General features: G+C 42.7%; 1 protein-coding gene across 1 annotated transcript in view; it reads left to right on the top strand.

Moving 5' to 3' along the window:
• The first annotated feature begins 662 nt into the window (after positions 1–662).
• The window catches only part of gli3 (GLI family zinc finger 3), a 127,090-nt gene continuing 110,535 nt past the window's right edge, over positions 663–17,217 (top strand). The window contains exon 1 of the mRNA XM_072451161.1: positions 663–705. The gene's annotated coding sequence lies outside the window, so the exon portion shown is untranslated. The remainder of the gene's footprint in view (positions 706–17,217) is intronic.

Here is a 17,217-nt window from a genome sequence, read left to right as displayed (position 1 = left end):
AGAATTGTACTTTAGGCGGAACAGCCAGAGAAAAGGGCTAGTTAATTGGCTAATGATGCTAACAGGCTAGTGACGTTAGCTTACTGCATGACTTTAAACATTGGGTTCATTTGAATATTATGATTGAACTTGAGCAGAAACTCCACAGACTGTGCAGTAATGTGCCTCGTTTGCTCACGCTTACATTAAAACGCACATTATGGCCGCATGTACGTGAAAAGTTTCAGACTTGTACTTTAGGCGGAACAGCCAGAGTAAAGGGGGTTCGCTCGTGCAGCGGCGGGAGGCAGTGGGGGAAAAGGAGGGATCCAAAGGGAGGAGTCAGGCGGGGGAAGGAGCAGCTGGAGTCCCGACACACTTCGCCCCTCTTCTCCTCGGGAAAAAGCGCTCCAAATGTAATAACAACTCTCCATGCGCTTGTCTCACGCCTCTTCTTCAGGCGGCACACGGGATCCGCGGAGGCTCGTGGTCCGGAACAGACTCTGAGAACGAGGAGAAAGACGGAACAAGAGGGGAAACTCTGCCAGCGCCGTTTTGGAGTTGGACTTGCAGCGTGAAAGAAAGAAAAAAGAAGAAGAAGAAGAAGAAGAAGAAGAAGTCCCGGGCAACTCCAAGAGGAACATCTGCAACTTCACGAGAGGAGAAGAGACTTTTTTTTTTTTCAAAGAAGACAACTTTTAGCACGCGGGGATCACCCTAAAACAAGTAAGTGGACGTGTGCAGACTGTGCGCGCAAAGTTTGGAGAGATCCTGGATGTCGGAGCACGAACGGCGCGAGCCTCATAAACACATCATTGTACATTCTCCTTTTTGACACTTCAAAATATACTTATGTGACTGTTAGTGATCGTCTACTATTGTCTAAATGAGCCCATATGCCATGCACTGTGAATGCGTGATACTTTTATTGTATTATTCCGTGTTAGTTACAGACACGTGGGGCAGATTCGATTTGATCCATTCCTCAAAGCTAAAATAATTCACATTTTAAAGCTAGAACAGACTTTTTTCTCTCTTTGCTTTTGCGGCACTTGTTAATCCACTGCAATGCAAAAACATAAAAAAACTAAACACACACACACTCAATCTTGTCTAGGAACTACGATGCTCTTCCTAAAGTTGCACAAGAGTTCGTGAATGATGTGGAGTAAAGATCGTGCCGCAGAGAGCTGAGCGTTTTGCATGTAACTTAGTATTGGACGTTTGCCTGTAAAAACGCGCATGGGACGAGGGGGGAGAGGGCGGGGGACGTAAGTGGAGGCTACGCACACACATGCATATTTACGTGCACGTGGAATCATATTTCAGCGTCTGTTATTGATTCAGTTTGTGCTGTCAAGAGTTGGACAGACCTCGGGAAAGCACTTTATGTGAGAAGGCTGCGCAAGTTACGTACACATTGTTTGTGTTTGTCTACGGTTCAGGCGTGACCCCCGAGCGTGACCCTAACACTGCACTTATTACACACGTGCAATTGTTTTTTTGCAGGAGAGAAAACGCTTTTGTTTCTAAACGTTAAAACGAAGTTGTTACGACTCTGTTTTTTTAGTTAAGTAAAAAAAAAACAACACACAAAATAAATGTAAAAACTGTGAAAAGTCCAGATTTATGCTGTAACACATGTCACTATTGCACTTAAATAACATTACTTAAGACTATGGATGTTACGATGAATCGGTTAATCGATAATCGTAATTATTCAAGTCAAAATATAATCGTAAGAACTAAAAACTAATAATTATGACCAATTTCTATTCACTCTGGGCCCCAAAAAGTACACCGAAATGTATAGGGAGTTTTATGTAGCAGTTTATATCACAATAACTTTAACTTTTGCTTTCAGAAAGTTTGATTTCATAAAGCTGGGCAAGTATTACTGGAACAGTGATGATGTATTAGAATGAAAGAAAATGAAGGAATTTGCTTTTATTTTGTCATCGTGAATAATTGTTAAATCGTGATAATAATTGTAACAGTGAAATTTTATATCTCGACATCCCTACGTAAGACTTTTAACACTGTTTGAGCAGATACGGGACTATATTTAATGCCTGATTTATTTTCCAGTTTAAATGTATATATTGTTTGTGCATGGCTGTTTTTAGATAAATGTGATTTATTAATTATAAGATTGTGATTGTTCCAAGGATTTGTGCAGGGTATTTTTCAAATTAGGCCCAGTTTCCTTTCACATAAAAACAGTGAGTGTTTCAGACACATTGTGGTGAAGGCATGTGCTCAAAGGAAATTTAAGCCCATTACAGTGGGGTCTGTGCTCTGCAGGGGTCCGTGTGGGGAGTGCCAGGGGCCCCAAGAAAAATAACAGCGTGTATAAATATACTGCGAATTATGCATTGTAGATTTTACCAAAGTGTGACATTTAAGATAATATATGTTGTATCAAATATGAAGATGTCTCAGATATGCACTTCTGAGGCAGAATAAAATGTAATATGACTTAATAATTGTAGGAAAAAATATTATTAATGCAAGATAAATATTTGTATATGAAAGGAATGTTGCATGTTGGTTTAGGGTTTTGCGACATGAAAACGTGGGAGCCCAGAGCCTCCACATGTGCAGCTATTTGTTTGAAAGTTTCCCTCCTGCCTGCGCCAGCTGTTACACATTTTATCTGCTTGTCCGCTCTCGGGTTTCGTCTAACCGAGGGGTCCGAGGTGCAGCCATGCGGTCCAGCCTCTGTCCGCCTTTTTTCGGACACTTTGCAAATTCTGGAGGCAGCACGGGCAGTTGAGGCTGTGCGACGTTTTACAGAATGTGTAAACCGCCGATACGATCAGGTTATGAGGCAGGTCTATGAGTCATCTCTGTGAGGGATTTGGCACAGTTTAAGAAGGGCTTGTTAAAATTGTCAAAAGCAATAAAATATGAAAGCGCTGTCAAGTAAACTGACAGTAGATATTTCATAGTAGATATCATGTTGTCAGGCCTTTTACAGATAGGCCAAGATGCAAATGGTAGAACAAATATTTGTCTTTTCACTGCACAAAATTATAACAATGTGTAATAGGTAAAAAATAATATCAAATCTGAAAAAAAAAAAAAAACTAATGTAAATTTTTATCGCTTTACATGTTTTTTTTTTTTTTTTTTTAAATATTCCTTCAAAATACATTTTATTTATCACCCCCAAATTAAGCTCTGTAAAGTTTACATTTTGATGCTATATTAAAGCTGCACATTTTACAAAATATTTCATGAGAGAAATAGTGTGTTAAGTAAATACATTGTTTTAATTTCTAATTCTTTCAGTAAAGTTATAAACCTCTTTGTGTCTAAATTTGGTAAAAACCTGGTGTATTGGTTTGTATTCCAAACATTTTTGTGAACACTCACAATCATTTATTTCTACAAGAACGGGACTGTGTAATACAAGTTGTTTTTACTACAATACACTTTTCCCAAGTTGTGGCTGTAGGTCATATTAATGCCAAACAGGTGCACCTTCTCCAAAAAGCGTCATATCTCATTATGATGCAGCAGCAGTGATGAATGCAGCAGTGTTTAAGATGCTAATCTGTTGGAATGAGATGCACAACACACAGCCCCTCGCTTACTGTAGCCAGCCAAGATGTATGGTCTCCTTTCTGCTCCGGAGCGGCGCGCAGTCGGAGCGTGGATAACGCTCTCCTCCACTCTCAGTCAGTCTGTCAGATAGCCACATATTGCTTTATCTCCTTCACCGAAATTATGCATAGCCACAGCAGCTCCCCGTATGCCGGTGACCTTGTGACCTGGCAAAATAAGGGCTATCATGTTAATGCAGGGAGATGACATGCTATTAGCTTTTTGAGCTATGGGCCTCTTCTCTGTTTAAGGGCCTTGCATTCACAGCTAAAAGGCAGCTTGTGTCCTGAGGCCTTTTTACAGGAAAATACCTGTTATTAGTGGTGTATGTAAGGACCCCTAATGAGCTCTGTTGTTGTGCTAATGTCCTAAGCACAGAAACTCAAAGAGGTGCTGAATGTTTTGTTAAAGCAGGGTTAATGTGAAGGAAATAGATTTTTCCCTGTCAGAAGGATTTTTAGTTCTCTTGTTTAAAGATGTAGTCATATCATACTTTTTATTTAAAAAAAAAGAAGATTTTTGGCCCGTAGGCTTGACAGCGTGAAATGGGGGACGAGAGAGAAGGGACGACACGCAGCAAACCGTCAGGAGCCCGGCACACGTGCGCTGTGCCCCAACCAATTGACCACCGGGCAGCACCGTATCATACAATTTCAGTCTCTGTTGTTCAGGATAAATTAATTATTAGCTGTTACTCCCTTTGCTTTGACCGTTGGATTTGAATCAATTTAGGAATGCTTCCCAAATAAAAGGAGGGACTTTGATGATTACTTTGATATGTTGACATGAAGTGAAGCAGACACTATGGAAAGACAAGAGGTCAAGTCAGATGGAGGAGTGCTCGGTGGAACTGAAGGACGTGTGTGTGGAAAGACTGTTGGAAAAAGTTATGCAGAGACAGCAAACCTGAGGAGAGTCAAAAACGTCCGGGTGCATTTGCGTGCGAGCAGAGACAAGAAGGGGTCTTGGGCTGTGCCTCCCAATCCCCAGGCCCAGCCATCCCTTCAGGGCATGCCTCAGATCTGCTCTCTAGCTCTGTGCGTGGACGGCCGCACTCTGCTAGCAAATTTAATATGCTATGTGTTCCTTCTCCCCCGGCTCCCCTCCGCCTTCCCCACCATTGTCCCAGAGTGGGACGCCCGCTCCCTGCTTCAAGGAGCCTGCTAAAGGCACCTCTCAAGCCCGGTGATGTCTTTGGATAAGGCATACGCTGGGGCACTCCAGATATCATACTCATTTTAGATATGTATATTCTACACTCAGAAGAGTCTTATTACACTTGGGCCTTCTGGAAAACAGCCGAGAGGAAAACACTTTGCCATTTAACATATATCTCCTCTTTTTTAGCATCTAAAGAATTTCTGTTTTATTTTGTTGTACTTGTCATTCTAAATTGTTTTAACTTTAAAATAATTACTTCAATGCACAAATCAACCTAGTTCTTAAGTTACAATACTAAACAGCAAAATGCATAAAAGCCTTGTTAAGTTTTACAATGAACATTCTTGTCTGCAAGAGTTAAGTTTTGTTTTCTCTCCCACTTGAGGTGTGAAGGTAGGACAGGTCACATCTACGTGCGAGTGCTGTTCATGCCCTCCTCTGTTTGCTTGTGCAGTTGTAAAAATGTACTTAAGCCCGCCGCGTAAACCGTAGCAGCAGTAGGTGAAGTGCACCTACTTGGCCCCATTTGCTCTTGTGTGTAAAAGTATGGTTGTGCTCCTGTTGGTGCAGATGTGACATTGTATTGGCTTTGATGGGAGATGGTTGTGGCATCCATGAGGGGGTCTGTGCTCTCCTCTGCTGGACCGGTGACTGAGGAGGGGGACAAATGAACTAGCTGCTTGGAGTGAACAATGATCTGTCACTTAGCCCTGCTTTGTGGTGTGTGAAGCCATGAATCACAGTGCGTCGATTTTTTTCTGGTAAACTACTTAAGCTTCAGTTTTTCTTTTCTAATCAAACGTCTTTATTGCACTAATGTATTTGTTTCATAAGTAATTAAGTTTTGATTTGTCATGCAACAGTCAGCCCCACATGTTTGCAAACCCATGCTGCTTATGGTTATCCTTTAGTGGGAGTTATCCCCAAGTCCTGCTTCATCCTGGAGTGTAGGTCAAGGAGGGGGCCATTGTTCAAATGTCAAATGTAAATCCCAAGGTTAATACCTTAAAGAAGCACAAGCCCTGCATTCTTTACTCTGCAAACATGTTTGGATGAGCACTTCTCCCCCTCTGCTGCTTCATTTCCGTCTACTGCAGACTTGAGGCAACTTGGAAAAAAGAAGGGGGTGGGCAACTGTTCAGAAAGCCTTTAGTTTGTTCACCTCGGCAATGAATGCTGAAAGAGCCTGCCGTTAATAATGTCTCATCTTAAAGAAACAAAAGGAGAAGTCTACTATCTGAGATCATTTCAGGCCCGACCTGAGAAAGAACCCCTTTGACAGTGAAACATTTGAAGACTAATCGTTTTTTCTCATGCAAAGCACACTGTTTTAAGACGCTGGGCTATGGAAAGAGAGGGGGCTGTGTTTTAACAATACTCCGCAGGGAGTACGGAACAAGGTTTGGGAAAGGGGTGTGTAGAGATGAGGAAGGAGGGGGTCCTTCAGACAAAGCCTGTTCCTTTCAGGGTTTCACAGGGGGGTGGTGTGCAGGGAAGTGGAGGGAGCATCCATGAGTTTAAGTTCCTTGAAAGAGATGGGACCCCAGTGGTTTTAATGACAGTTTGTCATCAGGCCTCTTCTTCCTACTTTTCAAGGAACCTGCAGCAGAGGCCTTGCATTGACAGGCCTGGAAAGGAGTAGGCCGAAGAAAATTTATAGGAAACAGAAATATTAACGTCTACATGGGGCCCTAAAATGACTTTGGCTATTCCTGCCAGACTGGTGTTTTTATTAAGTGGGGTCGACATGCTTTGGAAATATATCTTATTCATAAAGAAAGCCAGGTTAGACTTCCCAAAGAATTCATTATATCCCCCCAGATGCGGCTTTGCGGGTTGCAGCCGCTCCTCGGAGGACATGGAGCGTGGAGCTAGACATTGTAAAGCCTCCCTCAGCGGGCACGGGACGGCGAAGGGTCCCATTTGTCAAAGGTGCCGGACTCCTTTTCCCTCCTCAACACTTTCCCGGCTCAGTCTCAAACTCATTGTCTGAGCAAAGGCAGGACATTAGTCACTGCAGCACCACAGGAGCCTGCGGGGCAAAGGACCACAGCTCGGCCGCTGCAGCACGGGACAGAGGGGAGGAGAGATCGCTACAGGGAAAGAATGGAACCAGGGAAAGGTGAGGAGAGGGCAAGAAAAGGAGGCCGGAACGTGAGGAAGAAGAGGAGTGCGCAGTGTGTGGGAGAGGGAGGAGAGCCATGGGGGAGTGGAGTCTGTAGCTCTACCTCAAGGCTCAGTATGTAAGCCCCTGTCTACCCCCCAAAGCTGCTTTCACAAAGAGATTTACAAGACAGGTCTCCAGTGAGCGCCGCTGCCCTGCATTATGAGTGAGTGTGGCTCTTGCACAAATGGACCTATTTTGTTTTTCCTTGCGTCATCTATGCAAGAAAGACATCCGCCCAAATTTAACGTTGCTGGCAGGTCAGTCGCCCCCAATAGCCCCAGTGGAGCCGTGTGAATAACCTCTTCTCCCTGGTGGCTCGCTGGGTGTGTGCACTGGAGTGTGAATGTATTCCGCACATTCACCCATACAAGGGATCCTGTTAGCTTTTGGAATTATTTATAAAGCTGGGGTTTTTGTGTGGCTCTCTAAGTCCCTGTCTCCTCCCATTAATGCCTATGACTCTACCTGGGCTCCTTCCAGCCACACTTTCAGCAAAGGCACCCAGGTCTTATCTACAGAAATAAGTAACAAAGAAAAGTTATGTGTTTTGTTTGTTTTAAACCCCGGTCAAAAATGGGCGACTGGTGTCACCGTCAGAACTTGTTTTTTAGAACTTGTATTAACTGAGTTCATAGGTTTTGTCTTTTTTTAGTTTTTTTTTGTTGTTGCTCTAAAATACACTTAAATTTGTGGCACCACCCCCTGTCACCCACATCCTCCTCAATCCAAAGGGTCGAGGAGTTTTGTGTGGAAATTTGTTCCAGGAAAGTGTTTCTCTTCTTCTCGCATCGATCCAGCAAAGTTGCAGGTTTTAATGTGTTTGAGATGGTTTATGTTAATGTTGCTTTTATTGAAACAACCTGAAATGTGATTATAGCCAATATGAACAGCGAACTGCTCTTGTTTTCCCTTCTCCCTATGGCATAGAGATCAATGCAAACCAGCTAACAGAGGCTAATAAGCCATTAGTACACCCGGTGCTAGAGAGATTTACATACATTGACCGGTGGGCTGACTGGGTTCCGTGTCCTAGAGGTAAGAGTTATTGTGTGCGCGAGTGATTAGCCGGATAAACGCCGTGTGAAGCGTCGGTGTGGTTGATAGGTGCCAGATTTGGTAGCTGGGAGCCAGGTTGTCTGTTCATGTCAGGGTGGATGTACAGATGATTACAGTACACTCTTCCTCTGATCTGCCTCATCACTAACTGTCTCTCCCGCAAAGGGTGAACTTATTATCCCTGTCTCTACTTCCACACTGGAGCCAGCTGCTCTCCATGCTTCTCAATTAACCCCAGGCACCCGTCAAATGCTCCAATTAAGGCCCCACCTCCCCCCCTCTCACAAATGTATATGCCCCGCCACTAGTTGAGATGTCGAGCGTTGCCACGTTGAGAGAGCGCAGCGGCAGCAGCGGCTAGGGTTTGTTTAGGAGCTGTCCTGAGCGATGCTGTTCCCATCTCCCAGATTTATTCGAGGCGGAGTTGCGAACAGCTGAAACAAGTAAATACAGCCAGATGTTTGGCTTCCTCATGATAGAGAACATGAGCCTTGGGCAGCAAAGGGTCTAATGGCATCTTAGTATCTTGACTTCAGAGTTAAAGCTACAGTTTTGGCTTATCCCAAAAAATCCCGATCAACAAACATATTTTTACATATTTGAAAACTCTTACATTAAAGAGGTTGCATTGTGAATTTTTCTGGTACTTAGTAATAAGTGATAATATACATACTGGTTTGTTCTGTTAATAGAAACAGGACCATTGGTTTATAGGCCCGCCTCTTTAATTTTTCTGTTTTTGTTTTTGACCTTTTTTTTAACCCTATGTATATAACCATGTGTCAATTATTTATTTATTTATTGCTTTTTAGAATTAGTGTAACTTCTGGCAACAGGGGAAAAGGCCATTGCAAAGAAATGGATAACACAAACTAAAAAAATTGGCTTATAATATATCTTGACATAAATATCTCCCTTAAAATAGATGAACACTTTATGTGAAAAGACAACTCCCTTATCTAATTTAATAATAACCTTATTGCTTTAATTCATTTTTTTTTCTTCTTCAGTTTTTTTAATACTTGGCAATGCACTAAAGTTAGCATATCTCTCCCCACTATCGGGTCCAACTTTCCCCCAAAAAATCCTCCTTCACCTTTCATCAGTTTACACCTGTCTCTACTTTTCATTGCCTCTCTTTTGCATGTTGCACAGATGATATTTTTTTGTTCCAGGCCTCGGAGTTTCCACCAAACTCCTCTCCAAAGCCAAGAGATATTCCTCTGTGTGTTTTTGATGCGCTGGTTCGCATGTGCGTGCGTAGCTGTAGGTAGGGTGCAGCATCAGCATCGCCGCAAAATCCTGGGAGACCGCGAGTGTGCGTGGAGCCTCGGAGTCATCATCGAGGGATGGGGGGGCTCGGAGTCTGATATGAAAGTGAAGGGAGAAAGTTGTCTCGCGATGCAGCCGCTGGGAGAGCCGTCAAGGAGCTGGAAGACTTGGGGACTTTGATCTGGCACCTCCCGTATACTTCACATTACTCTGTGGGACGTGCTCTCACCTGCCGCCGGTCATGAAACACAGACCCACTTCACAGCATCGCACACTTGGATCCTGTGAATACTGAGCCATACAAAGGCCTAAGAGAGTTTAAACTTACAAAGGTAAAAAAGAAAAGAACAACAAAACATAGGAATGACAAATTATGCAATACATTTTTCGGTCACGATGACGTCGCAAACCGGTTTAATTTGGATGTTGACCGTTTTTTATTATAAAAATGAATACACATAAAACATCTCAACATTTTCTTTTGAGATGGGGATTGAGGGATTGTGTGATACTGTTTTTTTAAGTAAGTAAGCTTAGTCTTGTTATTTGGCCGCTTTTCCGCAGCGTTTCCGATGAGTTTCTTACAGGCCGTTGCATTTTAAGAGTCATAGAGAAGTTTGTCCAACCATTCAAAGAAAGATAGTGAAGATACAAGTGACTGGTTGGTTTTTGCATCTGTGGAATGTATGACCCAACGCTCCCCCTCTGGACGTGTTCCCATCCACACAGGAAGTCTAGCATTAAAGCAATGCCATTTCTTCATTTTCTCTTCCTCTCCTCCTTCTGCCTACATTCCTTTGACTGACTGCAACACATTTCCGGACAGCTTCATTCAGCATTCCTTTACATCCCGATATATTTACCCCCCTTCACCCTTACCTCCTTATTTCACTCCAGTCTCCCTGGGTTCACTTATGGCTTTATCACGGGAGCCCCAAACAACAAGACAACTTCATCTCATCCAATTTTCACCTCTTTAATGTGGTTTAAATGGCACGGCCGCAAGGGCTAGTACGGGAATTAATAAGAGCCAATAAAGCCAGCCACTAGGGCATCGGGCCAGTCTTTAAGTAAACATTATGACTTCTTGAGGGGGGATTCAGGGCAGTGCTTGATGAATTGTGGCGGAGTTTGGGAAGGGCTAATTTCTCACTTAGCCGTCCTGATGGGGCGAGCTAATAGGCCTTGCTTTGCCTGGCTGATTGTCTGCCGGGTTTATTATTGTGCATTATCGCGCTGCCCCCTGGCTGTTGTTAGCATTCGGCTCTGGAGAAGCCTGGGCCCATCATTAATCACAGAGCAGCACTGATGCACTCGCCCTCAACACCAATCACACAGTAGAATTAAGGGGAAGGGAGAAAGTGATTACAGCGTGAGTTGAGCACAACTTTGCAAACTGTTTGAACATTTTAGGACTGTAGTTGATGTTTGATTCATGGTGCAGAGTGTGGAACTAGAAAGTCTAATGCTCAAAAATATGAAGGAATAGATGAGTGCAATCAATGAAGTGCTTGTTAGTTTCAGAACAGTGGTAGTTACCTACCTACACTGGCTGCTTCTACTCTGTGCCTTTAAGACAGGTCTAGTGTACTCAGTGGACACTGCTGTCCACTCCCCAGAGACAGTGCTAAAGGCCTTGTATCAAAGCTCCTCATGCTGTCACTGCGCTCTCTCACTCCATCTCTCTGCTTGATACCTCTGTGTGTGCACAAGAGCACGAGGCGCACACAGGGAGCGAACTGCCTGAGCGCCTCTTCAAGACCCAAATCTCTCTTCCCTCCACTCATCCTGTCCCTGGGGTCCCTCCTCCTCTGTAGGCTCAGCACACAGTCGTCGCACTTGCATAGTGAAAGAAGTACCTGGTGGATCGACTACTCCACAGTGTCATGCGGTCTCCCTAGCACTGAGATACATGGGAAGTACTCCCACTGTAGCGCTGTAACATGTGGAGTTCTCAGTGAAAGCGCATGAAGGATGTTCTTGTCGCGCTGTGTTTGCCGCTTCTCGCAGTGCACCTTCTAAAGCCTTGTTTTGAAGAATGCCTCCACAAACACAAGTCTGTTTTCACTGGAGCAGAGAGGCGCACTGACAGGATACAGACCTCACTCCTCTTTGCTTTACAACGCGCTCGGGCCACTGCGATGGAAACTTGGGTTGTGTGCTGATGCAACTAGAAACTCAACTTAAATAAGCAACTGGATTTGTAATTGTAAAACACTTCTACACAGTATAAAACTTTTGGACAAGTAATTATTGAAGTCTCATTGCCTAAATAAGTATGAAGTTTAAAAGGTTAATCGTGCATATTTTCTTGGAAACATGTCTTATCAAACAAAGGATACACTCCTGTGTAAATGGGAGTTGAGTGCTAAACTGATTTACCATAACAGACTATGATACACATGGTCTGAGCCCAACTAGCACAAACACGAACAATTGCAATTAAAATATATAAATAAACAATTTAATAAGCAGTGAGACTTTGGGAGCCTGTGAGTGTTTTCTATTGTGGTGGGTGCTTTATTTGGCTCTTATCTGGTGCGCAGCGAGTGAGAAAGAGGCGTCGTGTAAAGCATTGCGATTACATCGCGTGGGTTTGTTCCACAGGAATGTAAGATGCACTCAGCTCATTCTGCGGTGCGGCACACAGGGTCTCTCACCAGCCCTCCAAAGCATCTTAAGTGGAGAGGTCTGAGGGACTTGCTAGGATAATCTCATTAGTTCCGCTGAAAGCTACTGATGGGCTCTGTTGTTGCACTCCATGTCCTTGACGAATACACAAACATCTCTAATTTTCACAATGCCTTACCCCATTTTTACTTTGAAAATGTGATCCTTCAAAGACATACCACTTTAAGGAGAGTTTGTTTCTGGTTTGTTCAGTTATGGTAGGGCATTATGGTTGTATCTCAACCAAGCCACAGAATTCACCAAAATTCTCAGGCGAAAGTGGCATAAGCCCCTATACATGTTATCCATATCAGATACACAAGAGAGTGACAAAGTCCTCCTAAAAGGCTCTTACCACAGAGCCCTGATCCCATCACTGTACCAGACAGAGTGCCACCTGGGCACAATGTTCAGTTTCTCTGCTGAATGGGAACCACAAAGACCAAATCTCAGATCTCTGCTCCTTTGCCTTCTAGGGCCAAGGGCAGTCATGAGAGCAGTGTTAAACACAGACTGAAACCCAAGCATATGGTTCCCTCATAGAGCCTTTGAGTGCTGGGCACACAGTCCCAGTGGGGATTTGGGCCAATGACAGGCCCTCTTACCACCACCACCACCACACACTTCCACTGTGTCTGTCTTGAAGGGCCTTATCCACTCACTGGCCGTTTCACAGCAGACACAAGCAGCTTGTGCCAGTACATTCTCACTGCTATATTCAGCTGAAGGGCCTACACTTGTCTTTCCAGTGTTTTTACCAGTTCTACCAGCTGTGCTAATGTTGTTGGCTTAGGTGTGATGTCTGCTTTTTTTGTAAATGTGCAAAGAGGCATGTGGGGCACACACATCCACTATCACAGCTGCTTCCTTTCCCCATTCATTTTCTCCTCTTATCCCTCCTCTGCTCACAATCTGCTCAATTGTCTCCATCTCCCTCCTGTTTCTGTGCTGTGCTGCGTTTGTGCTCTGCTGATAAGCCTAAGATAGCAGATCTCGGTGGTCGCTGATGTAATGATGATGAATGCTATGGTGCTGCCAGTCTCCTCCCTCAGGGGGCCCTCAACACTGAACAGTGGCCCTAATGAAATGAACATAAATACAGTACCCTCACTGTGGTAAGGGCGCAGGTGGACAAATCTAAGAAGACACTTCAAGAATTCATGTTCAAACGCCCCTCCTCTTGGTGGGAACTAGACTCATTTTGTATGCATTTGTCATATGTGCTCCTAATAAGGGCCTGTGCTGGAGGTTTACCTTAAAGCACTGTTATAAATAAGGAGGCTTGTGAAAACAGGCTGGCTGATTGAATGTTTGAACAACAAAACAGCAGCTCCACTCATGCTCGATCAAAAGCAAAAGTTTATTTTAGCGTTTGACTTTGATGTCGACAATTTGCAGATGACTTTCAACTTGGAACCTTTGTCAGCCAGGCGTGTAATTTATGTTAAATTGATTTGCCTAATGTGCTTATAAAATAAGAATGTTTCTTCAGAGGGAACAGTCTGAATTGTTGTATTTTAAACCTGTTTAATCGCCTCCCTTTTCGCTGTGGAGGGATTAGAGAGGCACACAAATGAAGATGCACTCTCTCCTTTAATATGCCATAGGATAAACACTACATAAATGACATTAGGACTGTAACTTTTATTTTCTATAGCATGTGGTGTTCCTCCTTGTTCTGACATACACACACACGCACACACACTTAAATGCACAAACGTAAGGTAGTGTCTGTGTACCCAAATCTCCTTCTTGCATCTGGCTGTACATGTGAGAAACATACTCAAAGATAAGGTCCGATGCCCAACACACAGGTGGATGTGTCATTTACTTCCTCACCACAGGCTGAGCTTGAGCAGGAACATCTGCAGAGCTGACTGTGGGCGTCCAGGTCAGATGGATTATGGGTGAAAAGGTCTTGCTTTTAATTGCTGCTTTGGAACTGTGGCCTGCCTTGGTGAACACAAAAGGCCGGTCAGACACGCTTCAGTGGCTTGGACCTGTGAATATTTGTCTGAGCAGTGGAATGCCAGATTCTCTACTCTTCCACAATATACCACAGTGCTGCTTCCTCCTAACTGTATTGTGTAATTCAACCAGTGTGAAGATAAAGATAGCAAACAATGTATAAATGTTAACAAGTAGAGAGAGAGTAGATGTTTAAAGAAATCAGCATTATGGAGGAATCACATACATACGTGATAATCGATAAACTTCACATTATATTTATCTACATATATACATTTCAACATCAGTATTTCTTTGTTAAACCATGACCTGTACAAACTTAACATAAAGTTTTTCATCGTATGATTTTAAGTTGTACATCAAAATAACATGATCAGATTGATGGTTAGTCTTGAGCTGCTGGGCCTCTGCGCGCCACCACATGCAAAAATATGATGATGCCAAAATACATACATTTTATTACTTTTGTATACACAAGATTCCTTCCTCCAAACAAGCAAAAAACTATTTTGTAAAATATATAAAAAAATTGCGATACAGCACCCTACAATACCAATACATTATCACAAAATTTAGTACCACAATGTATGGGATATTTTTATATCTTAGTACACATCTATAGAGGAATATTATGAGCTAAAAGGAACTTATTAAGTTACTCTTCTGGAAGGTGTGTTAAGTTACTGCAGTACAAAGAATAATTCTCGTAACAGGGCTGCACTCAGATTTCTTGAAATATAATTGTGGTGTGGACTTTTTCCTCCTTGCTTTCCTTTCATGTTTCTACAAAGTTAAGTTCCAGCTTGCTAGTTCAGCGTCACCTTTCTTCAATTTCCTCTCATCCTTCACTACTTTTGTCTTCCCTGTATCGACATTTATAGCCTTTTGCGTGCACTGACACCTCTGATCACTTATCCCATGTTCAGGAAGACAACCTCCACACGTTGATATGTTCTAACTGTGCCAGATCCTTAATAACGAGCGTTTGGAGTCTATCAAAGCCCCGCAGCGATGATTCCACACGATATCTGTAGAAGTAGGACAGAAACGACGACTACAAATGGGCACATGTGGGAGTGATTAGAGGACAAGCTCACGTTTAATTCTGTTTTGATTGGTAGGGGAGTAATTGCGTTGAGTTTTTTTTCTTCTTTTTAGTAAGCCTGCGATTGCTTACAGATGTTGTTGCCGGGTCAGGAAGGATGACAGGCTTTGGTTTTTCAGAAGGTTGGATGAAAAAAAAAAACAAAGCTCTCAGTGTTTGTCTGAAGTTTACCCTTCACCACCATCCAACACCAGCCCCTCCTCTACCTCTGCAGGTCCTTGGGGAGTCAGTCGAAATCACTCATGCTGCGCTGCTGCAACACACCGAGCTCCTATTTGCATTAGGGTTTAACTTTAACGCTGCCCTTTGTGTACTGGGGCTTGTTTACACCGCGCACAACAATTCTACATAACAGCCAGGTAATTAGCAGGTCTCTCTCAGCAAGTTGTGTTAAATATTTCATGTAATTATCCCTGAATGATGGCGTCTAAGTAGGTTTTGTCTGTCCTGTACTTTGGGTAAATGACTGACTGCTGCTACCGCCGTAGTCTTTGTAATCAAGGACCTCCGTGACCTAGATCAAGTTTGTAGACAGCCTCAGAGGTGCTGAACTGAGCAGCATGTCTACCAGACTGTTGGCTCAACCCTTTCCAAACCCACAGACAGTATTAACTTGAACCACCTTTATTCTTTGAAAGAAAAATTGCCCGGCACCATTATATTCCCAAAAGGGCCTTCAAACAAGCCTTGTTTTTTTTCCAGCACCGCCAATGTTTCTCTCTCTGTGGTATCCCCTTAAGGTTTCTGCGTTCTCACTTGAGCGGGATTATCAGTTTATCCACAAGCTGCCTTTATGCCAAGGTATAAATCTATAGAGTTGTTGCATTTTTTGTCTTTTTCTTTTTTTCACAAGAAGTCAGAAGTTTAGCATGGTTGAAATTGAGGTTAGTCAAATGCAAGATTGAATATTGCTGCTGTGATGAGAAGCTATCCAGGCCACCACAGACACTCGCTGTTTTGAGTTAAAATAAATCAGGTCGGGCTGGTGGATTGACCTTTGGGGTGCTCGGGGAATCCAAGAAAGAGAGGTTAGATCTCAAGGTTTGTTTGTTTTTTTCTTCTTTTTTTCCACCACTGTGGACCCCTGTTCCACAACAAGTCTTGTTCTCCAGGCAATGTATTGACATAATGTTTAAACTTGGATCAGGCAAGACAAACACTTTTTTGTAATGTTAAACTATCACACTGTCATTTGGCTGAAGACTGTACTGAATTTAGAGGATTGACATACTTTGGTAAATGTTATATTAGTGGAGTGACCATTTAATAATAATTGTTAAGATGAAATTGAATTAAGGAAATGTGTGATTTTTTTTGTCTTCATTTCTTTCTATTTTTATAATATAGTTACTAGAGTTAGAAAACAAAATATCAGTATAAAAGTTAGAAATAAAAGACAATACTCAATACAATACTCAACTGAATACCAGGTGAAAACGGAATAAATCTACATGTGAAATGAACTATAAGCATTAAACTTATGTGTGTGACTGGTGGTCATTGTAACCTACCTACAGTTGTGTTTTGGGCTGTAGTCGACTAAAGACGTGGCCTGTGCATCTATTAATCCACTACAAGGAGGCGTTTTAATGATCAGGATCTCGTACAAACTGTACTCACCAACTAACTCACTCCCTGCATTTTCTGGTTTATATAAATCCTTATAATTCTCGTAAAATTATTAGCCAACCAACAAAGAAAGACACTTTCAGCCGATTACTGGACCTCAACTAAAAGACTACAGCTCTAGTTGTGATCAATTCAAAATATTCTCAGTGTTCTCGCTGAGGGGTTTTAGCATGGCGCTCGCACGGTGATCATAAAGTTAAAATATTTTAAGTACTTTTCGCTCCCGCCGCCTACGGCGCTCACATGGTTTGTCCCACCGCCATCCTTCAACCTCAGCCCAGCGAGATAATTATTTAAGTTTGATGCTATTTGCCTTAAATTATAATATATACATAATTATTATTATTATTTTACTTTAAATGGATTTTATGGCACAGGAATATTATCTTACTATAGTGCTCAATACCAAGTAAAATAATAAGCTTAATATTCGATACCAATTTCTGTATAAATAAAGTGTATTTTTCCACACAAAATAATACTTTCCTTAAAGGCGGTATGGACGATTTTTCGGCGATTTGAGAACGCAGGCGGAAGTGCGCATGCGCACTCTCCCGCGCAGACTGATACAACACACACGTGCGTTTGTTTATTAGCGCAA

This window comes from Eucyclogobius newberryi, unplaced genomic scaffold (genome assembly GCF_026437365.1).
Source record: "Eucyclogobius newberryi isolate DKJ021-1_F unplaced genomic scaffold, fEucNew1.0.hap1 SCAF_18, whole genome shotgun sequence".
Classification (NCBI taxonomy): Eukaryota; Metazoa; Chordata; class Actinopteri; order Gobiiformes; family Gobiidae; genus Eucyclogobius; species Eucyclogobius newberryi.
This window is presented reverse-complemented; position numbering and strand designations above follow the sequence as displayed.